The 16,879-nt window shown below is 35.2% G+C and overlaps 1 pseudogene; it reads left to right on the top strand.

Annotated features, from left to right (window-relative positions):
- The first annotated feature begins 277 nt into the window (after positions 1-277).
- Positions 278-16,088, top strand: LOC140889191 (uncharacterized; annotated as a pseudogene).
- The last annotated feature ends 791 nt before the right edge of the window (positions 16,089-16,879 follow it).

Consider the following 16,879-nt stretch of genomic DNA (forward strand, 5'->3'; position numbering starts at 1 on the left):
ACATAAATTGAAGGTAGGAAGAATCAGGACCGACCATGGTAAGGAATTCGAGAACTCCTTGTTTTCAACTTTGTGTAATAAGAAAGGTATTTTACATGAGTTCTCTACTCCAAAGACTTCTTGATGTAATGGCATAGCCGAGTGGAAGAATCAAACTTTGTTGGAGATGGCTAGGGTGATGCTGAGCTCAAAGAATATTTCAAAACGGTTTTGGGCCGAGGCCTTTAATACAGCATGTCATATTTCAAATCGTGTGTTCTTGAGGAATGGTTCAACGATGACGTCCTATGAAATTCTCATGCAAAAGAGGCCAAATCTCAAATACTTTCATGTTTTTGGCTGTATTTGCTACGTTTTGAATGCTAAAAACCACCTAGCTAAACTTGATTCCAAAAGTGATACATGTCTATTTCTTGGATATGCTTCTAATAATCGTGCTTATCGAATGTTTAACTTAAGAACTAGGATGATTGTTGAATCTGCTAATGTTTTGTTTGATGATTTTGCAATTATCAAAAGAAAAATAGCTGACGTTGAAATAGATGATCTACTGGAATTTTCCACACCTCAAGAAAATCCAAGTATTGCCCCAAGTGTTGTCTCACCCAGCACAACACTTAGCACAACACTGCCTCTGACTGTGACAGAACTTGATGGTGCTCAACATGCTGATTATACAGAAGACACTGATGGTGTAGTGAACAATGATGGAAAGGAAATTTCAAGTAAAATCCCGAGAAACCATCCATCATCACAAATCATTGGAGATTTGCATGGAAACATACAAACTCGGAGAAAAGAGAAGGTTAACTATCGAAAGATGAGTGGATTAGTATGCATGAATTCCGTATACTCATAGGTAAGTCACTCCTATTTTATCTCTAATATTGAGTCAAAGAAGACACCTATGGATTCAATTGAAAATCTGTGTAAGGACAGTGTTGTAGACTGTGTTGACAACACTTGATACTGCGAGTTTACTGGTAGAATTTTGTGCTTGAATGTTATTCGTCCTGATATTATGCTCAGTATGTGTTTGTGTGCCAGTATTTATTGTGATAATTCGAGAGAAATTTACATTTCAAAGAACCCATCTCAACACTCTCGCACAAAACACATTGAAGTTGGACATCACTTTATTCAAGATTTATTAGAGAAAGGTTTGATTTGTATTGAGTTTGTTGGAACAAATAACCAACTGACAGATATATTTACAATATCATTAGATTTTGAGAGATTCTCCAACCTAAGGAAATCTCTTAGCATGTGTTCATTATAATCACTCACGGTTGCTGTCCCTAAGTGTTGCCAACACTGAAGGACAACACAAACCATGCATGTGCATTTTTAGGACCTTAGGTATACTGCATTTTCATTTTGACATATGTTTTGCACTGGTTGTTAACACTAACTAGCATACTGTAGTATTGTGGAAAAGTTATTTTAAATCACGCTTGACATGCATGATAATGTGCTCTAACTAAACCACGGAGTAGATGAGGGAAGTTTGTGTATTCCATGATCTTGTCCCATGTGAAAAGTGGTTTCGCAAATTTAGAGTATGGTTTGATAAAATTTCAGTGACCAATGTCTTGAAAATCAAAATAAAATCGGAAGAAAATTGAAAAAAGCTACCTGAAAGAGTCCAATGAAGACTGTTCTTTTAGTGTGCAGGCTACCACTTCTGCGTCAAAATAAAAAATAAGAAAAACATGGCTCTGGAAGTGTGAAAAATTCAAAAATTATTTTGAAGACTACACTGTTGTTGGAAAGTGTTGCCAACACTAGTGCTTAAGACGTACTGCACACACTCTACATGTATTTTATTGTTGATCTAATATCATTACATTCTTTTTTAGGCATAACTTAGGTCATGCATATATCATAAATTGTGAATATTTTTTTGTTCAGGATTGTAAGTTCTAAACGGACAAAATAAGGTGAAGTACCCTATTTGCTAAAAATTGATATTCTGTGATTGACAATGATTTAGTGGAGTTGAGCTGATGTAGAGTTATTTATGAGATTTTTTGGGATGCTCTGAATCTCGGATTATTTTCATAATTGGGTTGGATTTTATTTCTTTAAATTCAAAGGTTTTCCCATTGTTTTTAAAGTGGTTCTGCATGGGTCTTCTTTTGAAAGGTGAAGGGTTGATAGTAGATTTTTTGGATGATTTGTTCACCCTATATTTTGCACAAATTTGATTAACATCACATTCATTGTTTTGTGCTGTTCAATTTGCTCTCTAACTCACTGCTTAATATTTCTATTTCATTTACTTGGAGGGAAAATGTTTTTACTCTCATGAGATACTAACTAATGTGTTTTGATGAGATGAGGTTTTACTGAAAATCTGACCATTTTGAAGAAGGACAAGACTTTTAAACCTATGCCTACTTCTGATGTCATTGAGGAAGATAGACCAAACTTGGTCTGCATCTAGTGTGGAGTCGAGTGTTACCAACACAACATGCCAACACTGTTGAAGTTCCACGCTACACTTCTCCCCCCACTAATTTCTCCAGATAACTCATTGTGTACTTTGAAGCCTTATTGGCTCAGTATATATTGATTCATGAATTGGATGTTTCTGGTCAAAATGGGGGAGATGTAGTTGGCACAAACTCACAAACTTTGGATGCTGGAAACTTCGGATGTTGGACTGAAGAAACTTCGGATGTTGGACTGAAGATGTTGAACTGAAGATGGAAATGCTAAAGATGAAGAAGCAGTATCCTTATTCTATATATATTTTTTTACTATGACTTACTTTTAACTCCCTAAGTAATACTATGATGATACTTCCATATTGCTCTAATATGAATAGGATCCTCATGTTTCTCTGTTACACATGTTATTACTTGTGTTGCCAACACAAGTGACAACACTGTGTGTATGTTTTAAATTCAGGGGGAGACTTACTTATTAAGGGGTAGAAATAGTTTTCAACTAAGGGTGAGTTTATTGGAACTCGTTTGTGCGTGTTTTGTCCAGAAAGGCAAAAAAGGGGAGATTGAAAGAAATATGACTTGCCTTGCAAGACATAAATTCCTTAATGATATTTTCCTAATTTTATTGAGATAAAATTCTATTTTAGAGTTTTGCCTTTCTTAGACAAGTTTTAAAATTGGTGATAATTATTATCTTCTATTGCAAATATTTGAAATCTGATAATATCTTGTTTCCATATTTTGTAGGATTCTAATCATAGAAGGAATTATAATCTCTATTTAAAGGAGATGGTGGAACGTTTAGAAGACAGACAAGAGACGGTGAGAGAGAGCAAAATACACAGAGAATAAACGCTGACTACTATAGGAATTCATGAGCCAAAGATTTGAAAATCTGAAGAATTTCTGGAGTACTCTTCGCTGTTACACAGTGTTGCCGAGTAGTGTTGGAAACACTTGAAGAACACGCGAGTGAAACGTTGTTCTGAAAGTGGTTCCTTGGTTTTTTGTTTTTCGGCACATGTGTTGAGAACTTCCTATTGGTTTTTCTATTCTAGTTCTTACTAGTTTTTAAGAAGTTGTTTATTTTCTCAATTTGTTGAGAAAAGTAGTTTTTCATATACAATCACTAGTTGGTTTTGTGTAAACTGATTTAGTTTCTAGTGATTATTTCGCCATGAGGCATCGCACAAGTATTTAATACTTGTGCATAAATATCTTCGTGTTATTTATTATGTTATTTAATTATTCCTCTGTGTAGTTTGTCTTGAAGTGTTGACAGCACTGAGAGATAACACTTACTCTGAAATTTATTTCTAGTATTTTTGTTGATCGAGACTGTCAAAACCCTTACACATACAATCAAATTAAGATACACATATAAACAACAAAATTTGGATTTTTATTCAGAAATTTTGTCAAACAGTTGGCGTATGTGGTTTACCAACAGACAAGAAGAGAAAATACTATATTACATTCATTGACAATTGCAATATTTCGACCACATCAGGAATTGAACCAAAATATTTTGTGTATATCTGCAAATCATACAAAATTCTACATTGAGATAAAAGAAATTAATGAGCAATACACCTAAGAAAATGAGTTCTGCACATTCTGAAGATGAGTTTTGGTGCAAATCATACAGAATTATACATTGAGATAAAAGAAATTAATGAGCAATACGCCTAAAAAATGAGTTTTGTATATTCTGAAGATGAGTTTTGGGAGATGAATTGGAAAATTACCTCAAATTTAATCTCTTCAATAGGTGTACAACATCAAAGATGAAAATATGTACCAATAACTTTGAAAATTGTAAGAAACTGATAGAAGCTGATTTTAAAAATCTAAAAGAGATAGTAGTGCTTTAAATTTTAAATTTGAAATGGATACACTCACATGAAAATGAGAACTTGGGCAATCGGAGAGGAAAATGGGGAGAAAAAAGAGGAGCTAGCAATATATATTTTTTTTTAAAAAAAGTTGAGTCAGCTTTTTTAAAGCAGGAAGGTAGCCATACCAACGGACGAACAGTTAGTATTATAGGCTGAAGTTTAATAATATAAAAAGAGATAATATATATATATATATATGTTGAGACAGTTTCTTCGAATTCCCTTTCTTCGTATATCTTTACCACCACACTTTCATTGCTTGCCCATGGGTCCACCGCGAAACAATTGACTCTGGCATAAAATATCAAATAAAAAAATTCGCCTAATATATGCTACTTCATCATCCTTTGAATTTTGTATCAGGAGATGAACTGAAGAAACGAAGATAAATAAGTCAACAATTAGTAAATATTGTTAGCCAAAAAACAAAAATGTGAAGGTATGAAAAGCAACGACTGAGCAACTAAAAAAACAATCCAGTTGCATTAGCTTCTGATTGAAATATTGAGATCACGGGATACGGCCAAGAGGCAAATCAAATAGAAATACAACAATTATACAATATTATCTTCTTTGAGAAATTTCATTAAATATTTAGGGGACGAGTTAATTAATATGGGAGACACGGGTAAAAAAAAGTGGGACATTACCTATATATTGTAAGATCTTCAATTTTTTCGATGCACGATCATCATGTGGAAGACCAAAATATACCTTAAATTGCAAAAATTGTGATTGAAGTGAGATTTGATTTAACAACTGATCAATCGCATACTCAAACAACGGGAAATCATTTTGAATATAAGTATAATCAGATTCCTTTAGGTTGTGCTTGGGTTAGTGGATTTGGGCTGATTTGGATTTCAAATCCGCAGCCCAAATCCACTACATCTGTTTGGCTAGCCCATGGATTTGGGATTCCAAATCTGTTTGATTTAGCCTGTTGATTTATGCCCTAAAATTTAACGGATTTAAATCTTTTCTTCCATCGGCTCATTTGAAATCTTCTCCGCCGCCTGCTCTTTCGTTTCTTCTTCCAGCAGCGTCTCTCACTTCATCTTCTTCACGGCGGCGGTGAGATCCACATCAAAAACTCTCACCTCATCTTCTTCGCGGCTGCGCCTCTCACCTCAGATGCAGACACGAAAGGGGATTTAGGCACTGGTTTTGAGTGAGAACATGTCCAGAAAGAAGAGAAGGAGTTGATTCTCAAAACATCGCGTCCAGTTAAGTCTTTGTTTATCTTAGAAATTGTGAAATTTGTGACTATTTGAGTAAAAGGGGTCTTAGGGACGATCAAACCCTCGACTTAAATTCATTTACACCAACTATTTGCAACTACCATTTTGATATTCATATTGAAGCGAAGGAGAGAGGACAAGCAGTAGAAGTGATTGGAGCAAACATATCTGCAACGACTTCTTTAGCTACAATCTCACTTGTAAGCTTTTTATAGGAACATTAGAATGGCTTTCTGTGTACTTGTTTTGTTCCTGGATCAGAAAACTTTGATATGCTACTTTACTATGTCGATGGAGGATGAAGTGAATCATACATTAGACAAGTCATCAACAAGCATGGCTTTACTTACAATCACAATATCTCTCTCTCTTTTGATTCTCTTAGTTATTCTGTATCTTCTTTACCGTTTCTGGTACTCTCTGGTGCACAAGTCCTGCACCAGCCCGTATGATTCCGCCGTGCCATTGAACAAGCTTCAAAGATTCACTTACAGAGAGCTCAAGAAAGCCACCAACAACTTCAGTGTATCCAATACGATAGGCGGAGGAGGTTTCGGCACTGTTTTCAAAGGCATTTTGAAGGATGGTAAATTGGTGGCAGTGAAACTTCTCGACTCAGCTTCATTACAGTGCGAGCAAGAATTCTTGAATAAGTTGAGGATTCTTGGTGGGCTCAAGTTTTCTTTTCTTGTCTGTTTGTTGGGTTTTTGCACTGACAGCGGGAAGAGACTTGTGGTTTACGAGTACATGCCTAATAAGAGTTTGCAAGAATATTTATTTGTGGAGCAGGAGGTTTTCGATCATTCTTGATGTTGCAAAAGCGTTAGCTTTCTTGCATCTTGAGTGTGAACCAGCTGTGATCCATGGTGATGTGAAGCCTAGCAATGTGTTGCTTGATGCTGATTTCAGAGCTAAGCTTTCGGATTTTGGGTTGTCGAAAATGAAGCTGGAGGAGGAATTTGGCGTCGATTTGTTCAGCCAGGACTTGGGGAAAAGTCAGGAGCTTTCAGAGAACGTCAATGCTAGTGGTGTGGCCGGGGAAAAAGGGATTCATGAGAATGAGGAGGTAGATTTTTCTTTGGCTTTGCAAGCATCTTCTTCTTTGCAAACTAGTGGCAAGATTCATCATAGTGATAATAGAGGTTGTTATGTGAAGGGGAAAGAGTTGTTGAGTGATGATAATGGTGGGGAGGATTGTGATAAGTTTATGCCTTGTGATTGTGATCACATAAGTGACATGGATCATAGCAAAGACGAGCATGAGAGGGACACTATGTTATGTCGCACCAGAAATACAGCGGCTCATGTGGATACTTAATGGAGAAAGCTGATACATACAGCCTAGGTGTGCTGATTCTAGTCATTGTATCAGGTAGAAGACCGTTGCACGTGCTTTCGTCCCCAATGAAATTGGAGAAAGCAAACTTAGTTAGCTAGTCTCGACTCTTGGCTCGCACAGGAAGCCTACTAGAACTCGTGGATGAGTGGCTGAAACTGAAAGCCGAGTACAACAAGGAACAGGCGAGCTTGTGTGTTAACTTGGCACTTTCTTGCATACAGAAGATGCCGGAGCTGAGACCGGATATCGGGGACGTTGTGAAGATATTGAACGATGAAATGGAGCTTTTACCACTTACATTTGAGTTATCTCCTTCTCCTACTTCAAGAAGAAGGCTCAGGTAAAATGCAGCTAACTAGTTGTTGGAGCTGACTTGGGATGTATCATGATCAGCTTTATTCTTGTTTGAATTGTGAATTTTGATAACTAAGAGAATCAAAAGAAAAATATTTTTTAATGTTATTAGTATGATGAAAAGAAATTGAAGTTTAATAATTATAATAAGTAATATATTTGTTTTTTTAGAAAGCATAGATATTTTTTTAAAATTTATTTATGTAACTTTATTATTTAATCCAATTAAAATAAATAAAATTTAAATTTAAATTATTTTAAATTGAATATGATTATTTTGTGTAATCATAATAATAATTTAATTTCAAAATATATATATATAGAATAAAGAATAATATATTAGATTTTTCAATTATTTGAAATTCTTAAAAAATTTAGCCAAGCAACTAATCAATGGATTTAAAATTTCACATTGAAATTCTATGTTATTTCAAGCAAGTGATTTAATAAAAAAAGAATTCAAATCAATGGATTTTCAAATCTATTAATTTGAAATTCACCTTCAAATTCAAATGCCTCCATCCAAGCACAACCTTAATTTCCAGCAAGTGGAGTTAACTATAAAGATTGAGAGGAAGAAAATTACTTGTTTCAGTATTCAAGTATGACGTAAATTTAGAGAAGAAACCTTCGGTTGAGTTGAAGGGTAAGGAGGAGAAGCGTGGAACATGAAGAAGTTTGTTTTGAACGTGGTGAGAGAAGGGAAGGGTTGGATAAATACCACCATAGAAAAATTATAAAATGAAAATAAGGATAAAAGTGAAAAAAAAAAAGATTATATCCACATGAGCAGTTTTTATATCTCACTCAACTATTATAAAATAGTACAGATAGTACAAATATGTACCGCTATTTAAAAAAATATCGAATTAATAAAATATTCATCTTCACCTTCACATTACAGCATGTTTTCATCCCCTAATTTTCATTTATTTATAATAACTAAACATAAATGAGAAAGCAGATTCATTGACACATAAGAATAAATCCACCAAATTACCTCACAACAAATGCTTGATATAACAAAATAAAAGAGAGCGGATGAATTAAAATTTAAAATAACCAATGAATTGGGGCAAAAATGAATGTATTATTTACTAGGGATTTAGCGCAGTTGTTGATTAATGATTACGTAACCTGTTTGGCAATGGTTTTTCGTTCATCTGCATCGGCACAACTTTTGATGTGTTAGAAAACCAATAATAAAAATAAACAACAAAGTTTTAGAGGACCGAAAGATATTAACTACTACTGAAATTCTGAAAAAATGAATAAATATTACAATAGTTTGGACAAAATGTACCGAAAGATATTAACTACCACTGAAATGTTGAAAAATGAATAAAAATCACAATAGTTTGGAAAAAATGTACTCGGTAATTAGAAATATAACCATGCCATTGATTCCAACCTACAAATAATTTGTATTCAATAATATTAATATTATGCAAGAAATATATGTGAAATCTTTATTTTCACTTCTCGGCTCCTGCAAAATGACAAACACAATTAAAAGACATAAATCCAAGCTCAATAGCTACAATGAAGTTTTGTTTTAATGTGAACAGAAATAAAACAAAATTTTCAATTTTCTAGTCCTAAGCAGCCAAACGAACTCATATTTTTTAGATTAATTAATCAAAATATTCATTTCCTAAATGAAATTGTATATTTATGCAAATAATTTAAAAAAAATCACATTTGAAACAAAAAACTTTAGTTCGAGTTTTTTCTCTTTGACATTTCATCGAGCAAGTGCAGAGCAGTTTAATGTGTAACTATTGAAACTAACAACAAAATAAGTATAAGCCTGAAAACATGATGAAAAATTAGTAAAAATAATCACAGGTAAAAGATTAAACCTTAGTATCGACACTATTGAATCTGGGCATTTGTAGTTGAACTGACTTTGAATTGAGAAAATTATGCTAGTGAGAAAGTTAGAATGAGAAAATGTCATGAAAACCGTCACATTATGTAAGGCCCGAGATTATTTAATTTTCATTCGAGAATATTTAATTTGAGAATTTTTAGAGTTTAGAATTAAATTCTAATATTCTTAAATTATTTAGGATTGAAATTGAATTAAAAAAAGTTTGAAAGGCTAGACTGCAAATAGTGAAGAAATGAGGGGCCAAAGTGCAATTTTCAGAATTTGAGTGGAACACTTGGCTTTTCATTTTGCATGTACGTGTATATACATGAAAATCATCAGAATTTATCAATTCTTAGCAGCTCAAAACCGAGACTTCATCTTCTTCCTTGAGATTTGATCTTCAAACTTCATTATCTCAAGATCCGGCCGTCCGATTTTAATTCCGGGCATATTTATATGATCCTCTCTTCACGAGCTTCAATTTGGTGAAATTATTCTGATGATTCAACATGTTTTGAGATTTTGTATGTGAAGAAATCAGATTATGATCATATATACATGTTCTTGAGATTGTATGTATTACGATATCGAAGTCGGATCGAAGATTGGATGTCGTTTGTATTTGATATGATTTTTCCAGCTTTATTCGAACCTAGCCATGTCTGAGTTTTCTGGTCTTTGATTATATTCAGCTGATATGCGATGTATATGAGTTAGTTTTGATTGCTAGATTTGTTGGAAATGAGTTACGGTTACCGATTTTTAGCCGTTACGCCGCCGGTTCAGAAATTGTTAGAATTTTGGCATGTTGATTGAATTGTGATATAGATGAGTTTTTGCTGATTTTTCCTAGTTATATATGTTGTGATTTCAGATTAGAACAGGGGACATCGAACTCGAAAAGTCCAGCTTCGAATCGGGATAGAAAAGAACAAGGTTTGTGACTTGTAGCTTTGAAGAATGGATTGAGTTTTGAGCAGATTTTGATAGCTTTGTTGTGTACAGATTTTACAAGATTTGGAGCACAAAGAAACTAAAAATTGAAAGGTATAAGATAACCTTAGAATAAAGGGCTTTGAACATTCAAGAGGATTTTCTTGAATGTCCTTTCAAAACCACATACTATGTGCTTATATGCTTGGTATTTGCATAAATGAGTGTTTTCTTACTTTAGTTTATTATTTGTTGGAGTCTATTTGAATGTTTCTAGATTGTGTTGCATTCATATTGAGCCAACAACCTTTTGTGATTTTGAATGGCAGACTCGCCAAAAGAAATACAGATGTTTGGACATATATCGAGGATCTTAGGAGATAGATCAACTCCTATTGCTAGAATCTCGATATAGTGGGGCCAAAGTCCGGGAAAAGAGCTTAACACCACCTCGAAAGGGAGTAGGTGAGAGATTTGTTGTGTTCTTCTTCCACGGGATCCCAAGAACTAATATAGAACTTGAAAGCAGATGTTAAAATAATGCATTAAATTAGATTGGTTTTAATACCTATGAAGATGTTTATATGGCTATTTCTGTAAATGCTATGTTATGCATGTTTATGTTGTTTTATATTGGGATTATATTCTCACAGGAGATATCCGGTTATTGCATTGTTTGTATGTGTGCATGGCAATAGGTGGGGCAGGAATGAGTCAGAGATGCCCATGAAAGAACGAGCACTACAAGAAAAAGGGCAAACGACAACGCTTTTTCCGCGTTGTTATTGTCACGAAAAAGCGTTATCGTAGCCAGTGTTGTGAAAGACCGCGGTCAAAGACAACGCGGAAAAAGCGTTGTCGTTTTGAGCAAAGACAACGCATAAAAAGCGTTGTGATATTTGAAAAAGACAACGCTTTTTCCGCGTTGTCTTTTTTAGCGACGACAACGCTTTTTATGCGTTGTCTTTGAGCGGACTTTTTACAAAACGACCATTTACAACGCTTTTTCACAATGTTTTTAAAAGCGTTGTGTTTTACAAAGACAACGCTTAAACCACCTACGACAATGTTTAAAAAGCGTTGTCTTTTCACAAATAAAAAACAAAAAAAAATTAATTCACAAATTTTCAATATTATAAATCACTCAATATTCAAAATTTTAGAAAATTAAATCTAATATACAATATTTCAATATTATAAATCATTCAAATATAACAAATAATCGAATCTTCATGTTCATCTCAGCCATGTGCGCTATGCTTTCTGCCTCAAACCGGAGTCGACGATCAAACCAACTCTCAGAATTCTAAATCCATTTGGAGGACTGGGAATGTGCTGAACAATAGCAGCAAACAAGAATAAAATTTCAAATCTATTTTTCTTTAATTTGTATCTCCATACTGTAAATCATTAAAAGTAAGAACAAACAAACATAAAATAAATATGAATTGATAAAAATGAAAAATAAACCTAAATATTGAAACTTCATTGCAATTTACAAAGAATAGAGAATGAGACTTGGCGAGATTTACCCCAAGGTTGACCATAAGCACGCTTATATATATCGACTTCTGAGTACTCCACTCCATACCTTTCTCAAATCTCCCCATAAATCTAGATCGCAACAATAGATTTCAGTAAAATGTGGAACTTAAATCCATAACAGAGCAAGGAGGCACAAAGTCCATTCAAATACATAAATATAAAATTGTACACAGTGCTCAAAGGAATTAAGGAAAGCAGATTGAGTATGAAAAATTTATTTATACAACGCAACGCAAGCATGCATTGGACTAAATTTTCTCTATATATTAGTCCTCATATTGAGTTCACTTGAAAAACTATGTCTAAGTATAGGGCAACTATGACCCCACAACAAACAAAATAGTTAAGGAAGCCAAAAAAGATGATGGATTAGGTGTGAAACTATCTTCGTAAAGGTAAAGGTTTCAGCAAGCATATATCACCATACCCTTAGTCAAATAACTTTAGATTATAGTTTCACCAGACATACCGTCATGTCCCAAGTTCAACAGCCTGAACTAAGGCTTCCACTTCAAAAAGAATGAAAGGTCTGCGGATACGACACTGTGCAGAATCAGACCTCTTAAATTTCCTCAGAGGAATCTCTTTGTACAGAAGAATATGTACCTAACAAAACACAATAAAAATAAGAATAAGGTTTGTGCAGTAAACGTATAAGAATAATAGAATAATTATAGAATAATTATTCGAATAAAAAACAAAAATCTAAGTCTCGACCCACTCAAGACTTATATCCATAAGAATTAATTAAGTCACTCAAACAATTCGAGCCGTAAAAATTAGTTAAGCAAAACAAATAAGAAAAGAATCAAAATTTTAGAAACTGGAAAATTTAAGGGGCGGAGGCTGGCAAATTTTAGCTAGCATCCAATCATTGTTCGTTAGTTGAGACAATTTCATCATATTTATTATCTTTAAGTCCATTTAACAAAATAAAGAGAAGATTTCAAACTCCAACATCAAGCTTGTTATAGGACAAAATTATCCCTATTAAATTAATATTAATCCTTACATTCATCCCATTATAGCATAACCGAGCTTTATTACTTGCACATTTTTCAAAACTATGAATCAAACTACCCCCCATTTCCAGTTCCTACTGATCAAGGAATGAACTTAACACTTGAATAAAAATAAGTAGCCATGCACGGTCAAGCACTACAAAGATTCAAAGAAAGCCCCAGAAGCCCAAAACATAACAAATAATATTTCTACACAAAACTTGTAAGGCCCGAGATTATTTAATTTTAATTCGAGAATATTTAATTTGAAAATTTTTGGAGTTTAGATTTAAATTCTAATATTCTTAAATTATTTAGGATTTAAATTGAATTAAAAAGAAGTTTCAAGGGTCAATTTGCAAATAGTGAAGAGATGAGGGGCCAAAGTGCAATTTTGACATTTTGAGTGGGACACTTGTCTACATATGCATATTCACGTGTATTGTGTATGAAATCATCAGATTTTCATCTTCTTCAATTGAGAAAACCGAGACTTCATTTTTTTTGTTGAGATTTCATCTTCAAACCAAGATATCTCAAGATCCGTCCGGTCGATTTCAATTCCGGGCATAGTTCTACGATCCTCTCGTCAAGAGCTATGAATTGATGTAAGTATTGATGAGATTCAGTATATTTCGAAATTGTGTGTGTGAAGAACTCAGAATTTGAGTATGGATTTATGTTCTTGAGATTCTATGTGTTGTATTATCGCAATCGGGTCGAAGATTGGATGCCGTTTCTATTTCTTATGAATTTTTCAGCATGTATTTCGAAATGGTAGCTGCTGATATGCTGGTATATTGATGTATTTTGGCTGGTATATTATGTATTTGAAGTAGATATGAATGATAGATTAGTTGGATTTCAGTTTTGGTTACCGATTCCGTACCGTTACGCCGTCGGTTTGAAAAATGATTAAGTTTGAGTCTAGATTGTTTGAGCTGAGTATGATGTGAGTTCTTGCTGATGTTCTTAGACATGTTTGATGTATTTTCAGATTGAAAACAGGGGACTTCAAGTTAAGAATCACGACTTCGAAACCAATCGACGGAAGAACAAGGTTTGTGACTTGTTAGCCTTGAAGATTGAGAAGAGAATGAGCAGATTTTGATTGTGTTCTTGTTGTGCAGCTATATCAGATTTGAAGAGCTTTGAAACCAAGTTTGAAAGGTATAAGACAACCTTAGAATAAGGGCTTTGAATATTCAAGAGGTTTCCTTGAATGCCCTTTTCAAAACCACATACTATGTGCTTATATGTGTTGTATTTGCACATTTACTTGCTTGTTTGACTTAGCTTGTTATTAGTTGGCTTTTACTTTTATGTTTCTAGATTTTGATGCATTCATCTTGAGCCAACAACCCTTTGAGATTTGAAATGGCAGATTCGCCAAAAGAATACGGATGTTTGGATATATATAAAGGAACCTAGGAGATAGATCAACTCCTATGGTTAGAAACTTGATATAGTATGCCAAAGTCCGGGAAAAGAGCTCAACGCCACCCCGAAAGGGAGAGTAGGTGGGAGATTTGTTGTGGTCTTCTTCCCCGGGATCCCAAGAACTGATATAGAACTTGATAGCAGATTTTTAAAATCATGCATTGCAATAGATTGGTTTAATGCTTGTTGAGAGGTTTATATGAGTATTTCTTTGAACTATATGTTATGCATGATCTAGTTGTTTTATACTGGGATTCAATTATCACCGGAGATATCCGGCTATTTCTATGTTTGTATGTGTGCATGGGAATAGATGGGGCGAGCACAGGACAAAGAAGATTGTAAGAAGAACGAGAGCAAGAGTAGCATGTGGTGAACTCGGGTTTATGCAGTAGAGTTGATGTCAACTTTTGTATTTAGATCTTGTCTATGTTTTGTTGTAAACACTTGCATATAAAGACTTGTATGAATGGCAAGAATAAGAACATTTGAGCATATAGATATGTATGTTGTCAAGAACAAGAGTATGTAAGATCTTATGGTTGTATGTCAAGTTCCTTGTTTAGTTACTTGGTTAGTTCATGGATTTGCATGTTTTCATCTAGATTTTGATGTTAAATTCATGTTATATATGTTTGTCAATGTTTGAGGATCAAAACAGGGACAAAGACATCATTTTTCAGCTGTTTGGAAGGCAAATCAGAGGGTCAGGCGCGCCCGCCCAGCCCAGAGGCGTGGCCGCGCCTAACCAAGGCACCTTGGGTGCCTTGGACCGAGCCCTATGCGCGCCCGCGCCACATGAGGCGCGCCCGCGCGTCAAGGTCTACTAAAAAAAAAAAAATTTGTTGATCTTTTGCGACATGTTTTTGCGTCGCCAAATGTATGGTTTTGCGTCGCCAAATGTCCTGTATTATTTATTTGATTTTTAAGCAGATTAATATTCTGATTGAATATTTCTTGTTATTAATCGCCCTATAAGATGAGATTAGCACCCGAGGTCCCCACAACAGGTGGTATCAGAGCGTAAGTTCTGGACTGATTAGAGAGAAGCGAGCGGGGTAGATCGAGTCCTCTTGATTGATTGATTTTGCTTGCATGATTTAATGTTTTAGATTAAATTGATCACATGATTATGTGTATTTATTTTATAAGCATGATTTATTGCTTTATCAAGCATGTATTATTTGAGAATGAATTAGAACCGGTTTTGGATCAGAACTTGATCTCTAGAGAAGGCATGAAAATGCTAATCAGAGGGGGGCTGAAACAGAATGGGTGAGTCTGATATATTGATACTTTTGTGTGCTAATCCTTTTGAATATCAGATATGCCTCCTCGTCAAGCGCCGGTTACTAGACAGACATTGGTCGTTCCTCCACCAGAACAGGCAGATGTGCCACAGGCCGCAGAAGCTCCTAGACCAGAACAGGGTAGTACATCCAATGACCCAATGGATGTTACAGCAACACCTATGGAGACTTTACTGAAAAGGTTTCAATCCTTCAAGCCGCATACTTTGAAAGGAACCGAGAACTCAGTTGAATGTGAAGGCTGGTTAGAGGATATGGAAATGTTGTTTGATTCTCTAGATTATACAGATGACAGAAGAGTCAGATTGATTAGGCACCAACTACACGAGGTTGCCAAGAGTTGGTGGATAACAACCAAGAGAGCTCTTGAAAATCAAGGTACACCTATCACTTGGAAAGTATTTACAAAAGAATTTTATCAACGTTTCTTTCCAGTGTCATACAGAAAGGACAAGGGTGCAGAGTTTGCAAATCTGAAACAGGGGAATCTGAATATAGAAGAGTACGTTGCCAAGTTCTCTACATTACTAAAGTTTGCTCCACATGTAGCTGGAAGTGAGGAGGCCAAAGCTGATCAGTTCATTAATGGACTGAATCCAGATGTCTTTACCCTTGTGAACTCTGGGAGGCCGAATAACTTTGCTGATGCACTTGATAGAGCAAAGGGAGCGGAGGCTGGTTTGATTAAACAGCGATGAGCATCGTTTGTTGCACAGTCTCAACGACAACCACAACCCCCAGCTCAGTTTCAACAATCATCTCCTAGATTTGAGGGAGGTAGCAGCAGCGGTGGTAAGAAAGATTATCTGAAAGCAAAAGGAAAGAAGTTTAAGAAGTCAGGCAGTGGTTCATCCAGCTCTAGTGGGCCAAGACAGAGCAGTGCTGGATAGGGTTCAGGCTATACAGGAATGTATTGCAACAAATGTGGAGGAAGACATCCTAGTGATCAGTGCAGAGGTGTGTCTGGGAATTGCAACATATGCCATCAGCCAGGACATTTTGCCAAGGTGTGTCCACAATGTGGTTCAGTGAGGTCTCAAGGTGCGGGGTCATCACGATCAGTGGCTCAGCCTAAAAGGCAAGCATCTACTGTACACTCCTTCCAGCCACAGCCTCAGCAACATAATAGAGCAGGAGGTAGCCAAACAACGAATCAACCTCCAAGACAACAAGCTCGAGTCTTTGTTGGAGAACGCGGCGATCAGATCAATCAGAATTGATACCCGGTGCAGCGGAAGTTTAAAAATTTTATATGGAACGATTCCATAATGGGTATCAAAACTTAACGATTAAATTGTGTGTGTAAAAATTAAATAACTATTATAAATTTTTACCTTCAATCTCGAATCGAGATTTTGGACACCAACAGATTGCTCTGCTCTTGTTGTATATCCCTGGAACTGATGGACGAACTGTTCTTCAATCAGGTCCACGAACGGATATTTAATCCCTCTGATAGATTGCACTAGAAAATCTATCAGAAGTTTCT

The sequence above is a fragment of the Henckelia pumila genome, chromosome 3, assembly GCF_033568475.1.
Source record: "Henckelia pumila isolate YLH828 chromosome 3, ASM3356847v2, whole genome shotgun sequence".
Taxonomy (NCBI): domain Eukaryota; kingdom Viridiplantae; phylum Streptophyta; class Magnoliopsida; order Lamiales; family Gesneriaceae; genus Henckelia; species Henckelia pumila.